This window comes from Arachis ipaensis, chromosome B1, assembly GCF_059453495.1.
Source record: "Arachis ipaensis isolate K30076 ecotype BB chromosome B1, ASM5945349v1, whole genome shotgun sequence".
Lineage (NCBI taxonomy): Eukaryota > Viridiplantae > Streptophyta > Magnoliopsida > Fabales > Fabaceae > Arachis > Arachis ipaensis.
The window spans coordinates 132562051-132566190 of NC_142436.1; the positions used below are offsets into that span (position 1 = coordinate 132562051).

Here is a 4140-nt window from a genome sequence, read left to right on the forward strand (position 1 = left end):
AGGCTGAGAATTGAAGTGCAGACATTCAGACAATAGGATGGTGAGACTATTTATGAAGCCTGGGAGAGATTCAAAGATTTGACAAGGAAATGCCCCCTGCTATATTTAATGAGTGGGTGCAACTTCATATCTTTTATGAAAGGCTGAATTGTGAATCAAAGAAAGCTGTAGACCACTCATCTGGAGATTCCCTTAACAAGAAGAAGATCATTGAAGAAGCCATTGATGTTATAGAGACAGTGGCTGACAATGAGTATTTTTATGCCTCAGACAGAAGCAACAACAGGAGAGTCTTGGAATTAAACCATATGGATGCAATCTTGGCCCAGAATAAGATGATCACCAAGCAACTGGCTGAATTGACCAAGAAGATGGAGAAGAATCAGGCTGCGGCCATCCACACTCAACCATCATCTCAAGGAGAGTTGGACACAGAAAAAGGAGTTAACTGGGAGGAAGCTAATTACCTTGGAAATTCATCTAGGCAAACTCATGATCCATATTCTAAAACTTATAACTCTGGTTGGAGGAACCACCCAAACTTTGGGTGGGAAAACTAACAAAACCAAGGCCAAGACCACAGACCCCATAATCCAAACCAGTATAACAACTCCACTCACCAAAACTCCAACCAAAGACCATATCAGACCATACAAAACACTTATTCACAGCCACCATACCAAAGCCACAACAACCACTCTCAATACTCCAATTTCAACCAACCATCACCACATGATGAGGACAGAATGGCCGAAATAGAAGCTATGCTTGCAAATCTTTGCAAAGAGTCAGAAGACATGAAAAAATTCAAGGAAGAAGTGAGAGGGAGTATAAAAAGCCGAGGAGAGGTTATTAAGAATCTCAAATCTCAAGTAGGACATCTTTCACAGCAGATTTTGAAGTCCACTGATAGTTTCCCAAGCGACATTGAGAAAAATCCAAGAAGGAAAATGAAGAAGGTGAGATGGGAAGAGTGTAAGGCAGTTACCCTTGCAAATGAAGAAATCCTGGAAGAAGATACCAGCAAGCCAATGGAGCACAGACAAGGAAGTTCCCAGGGCAACTTGGAGAAAAAAGAACAAGGAACTGGATCTGTACAGAGAAAAGAATCAACAAGGAAGGAAATTCAGAAACCTTATGTGCCAAAGACACCATTTCCTCAGAGACTCAGGGGAGGTGAGAAAGAACGGTCATATTCAAGATTCCTGGATATGTTTGCATCTCTCAGTGTCAACATCCCTTCCATCAAAACTCTCCAAAACAGATGCCCACATACATCAAGTGCATGAAGAGCTGCTGACCAAGAAAAAAAAACCTTAAAAGGGGAAAAAATAGTGACAATGAACAAGGAATGTAGTGCCCTTATCAAGAAGGACGTACTCTTGAAGAAAAAAGATCCAGGGAGCTTTTATATTCCCTGTGCCATAGGAGAGACAAAAATTGACAGAGAATTTTGTGATCTAGGAGCTAGCATAAATGTGATGTCTCTGTCTCTCATGAAGAAGTTGCAAATCAATGAGTTGAGATCCACGGATGTAATCATACAATTGGCTGATAAAAATCAGAAGCAGGCCGAAGGAGTAGTCGAGAATGTGTTGGTCAAAGTGGAAAACTACTTCCTTCCCACTGACTTTATTGTTCTGAACATGGAAGAAAGTTACATCCACCCCATTATTCTGGGGAGACCATTTTTAGCACTGCTAGAGCACTCATAGATGTGGAACAAGGAGAGTTAATCCTGAGAATACATGATGAACATCTCACCTTCCATGTGTTCAAACCTACATCTGAATCTGAGCCAGAACCTAAAGAAATGAAGGATGATCACAGCAACATGTGTACAAAGGAAAGCGACAGTGAATCAGTAGTTGAACCCCTGAAACAGTCCTTGGTGAACAAGCAAGAATTTCAAGAGATATAGCAACCAAGAGAACTCAAGAAAGAACTGAACCCACAAAAGTTAGGAAGAGCAGCTAACAAGAAACTTCCTAACACAAGAGACACGGGAAGACTACTGGAAGAAGAGAAAAGAGTTGTGAAGAAATTGCCAAGAGGATGGAGAAATAAGAAAATTCCTACAGAAGTTTTTTTCCCTGGAAATAAGGTGATATCCGCCCACCATCCACCAATCTCAACACAGCTTCCAACACTTCCATCTCAGCTACCTCAAGTGTTCACAGTCAAAAAGGTCCTTTCCTTGGAACATGTAGAAATCATCAAGGAGTCAAGTGGAGAGAGCTTCACTGTGAGGGGAGAAGATTTGAGGCATTACAATCCACCCTAACAGTAAACTAAACATCAAGCTAATGGCGATAAAAGAGCGTTTGTTGGGAGGCAACCCAACCAAAGGTAGTTATCTTTCCCTAGTTAAATTCAATAAAAGAGTAGATTCTCTGTATTGCAAGGAGCTAAGTTTGGTGTTGCACACCAAAGAAATTTAAGGGTGAATGTGTAATTCTAAGTTTGGTGTTCCACCACGGATTTCATTAAGAACACATTGCACCCTCAGCATAACTAGTTATCAGCTCCAAACAATCAGAGAAATTACTCAAAAGTTGTTTTTTTTTTCTAGTTTCTAGTCTGTTATTTACATTGTTGTTTTCTAGTTCATAGTTCACTTTCTTAATAAAAGTACTTGAGGGGTTTCTGTATACACCCAATTTGCTGCAAGAAACTAAGTTTGGTGTTCACACACCAATCTAAGTTCGAAAGCCTACAAACATACATACATGCTAATAATCTCTCAAGTGCTTGGGGAACAAGCAACTTCCAATAACTTTGCAGGAATTCAATCAATCTCTTGGAAGGAATACACACCATTAGGAGAAAAAGAAGGACACAACAGCCAAAGATGGTGATAATAGAGAGGAAGCAACTAGACTTCAAGAGGTTGTATTGTACTTGAGAATGTGTAAATTGGAAGTCTTAATGTACCCATGTTAATAGTCAACTTTTAGTTTAAGTCATTTTGTATTCTATGGTGTTTAATTTTGCAATAAGTGTGCTAGCCTAGGTGTGTGTTTTCACTTTCACTTGTTTAAATGTTTGTTTTTGTCCCTTGAGTCTTTTCAATTTGAATAAAAGAAATGTTTGAACAAGAAGTCGAAGAGTTCCTTTTTAGTAAGAAGTGAAATAACAGTAAGTGGTGGTATATATGTTTGATTGTGTAGTAGCTCACTTATAATGAATAAAAGGATAGATTTTTTCCCTTTTAGTGTAAACTAGTATGCTGTCTATGAATCTTAGCAAATAAAAGTCCTTGGATGAAAGAAAAACAAATAGAAAGAAAGAAAAAGAAAAGCCAAAAGTGGCAACAAAAATAAAAGAAAGTAAAGAATAAGGCTAGACACCAATAGCTTGGACCTTAGGACATATGCCTGTGGTGTCTTTGTACTAGGATCTGCTTGGATGATTAGGTTCTATGGAGTTCTTTAACACTTGGTAACTTGGGTTAACTAACCCGGGATTATCAACCAAAAATCCACTATCAAGAGCAACCTGGTTACAAGGCATTTAGTAACCCAAAGAGGTGTTGAGCACCAATGTCTTAAGAAGAATTGTGAGTCAAATGTCTGTAGTGAATATGTGTTGATTACAAATAAGCTAAGAAGCTACTACAACACATGACACTGAGATGCTAGAATCAAAGAATAAGTTTACAAAAAAAGAAATTAAAGAAAAGCAATTACCAAGGATGAGTGAATAATAAGAGGTCATAGCAGTATATTAGTTGATGCATAAAGGAGACATTCTATTCCTAAGGATCAATAAAAAGTGAGCTACTGCATTGTCTGCATAAAACCCCATGAACTACTAATAATGACTTGCTGATATGAACATCACTTTCTGTTTCATTCTTCCTTCTCAATAATTCAGTACTTGCTTAGGGACAAGCAAGATTTAAGTTTGGTGTTGTGATGCCAGGGCATCTTAGGCTAGTTTCACTAGCCTTTTTCTTTGTTTTTAATAGGTTTTATGCATTTTCTTGAGTTCTAAGTAAGCAATTGGGGTAAAAATTTATGCATGCCTAGAATCACCTAACCATGGTTAATTTGATGCAATTTCATGAGAATTATGCTATAATTACTTGTATGCTAAGAATGATGAGAATTCTCATGACTTTAGCAAGGCTTTGATGCA

General features: G+C 38.2%; 1 non-coding gene across 1 annotated transcript; it reads right to left on the bottom strand.

Moving 5' to 3' along the window:
* LOC148578422 (small nucleolar RNA R71) lies at positions 1-107 on the bottom strand. The gene has a single exon (XR_015902827.1). It is a non-coding gene; the product is annotated as a small nucleolar RNA R71 (small nucleolar RNA).
* Between the last annotated feature and the right edge of the window lie 4033 nt (positions 108-4140).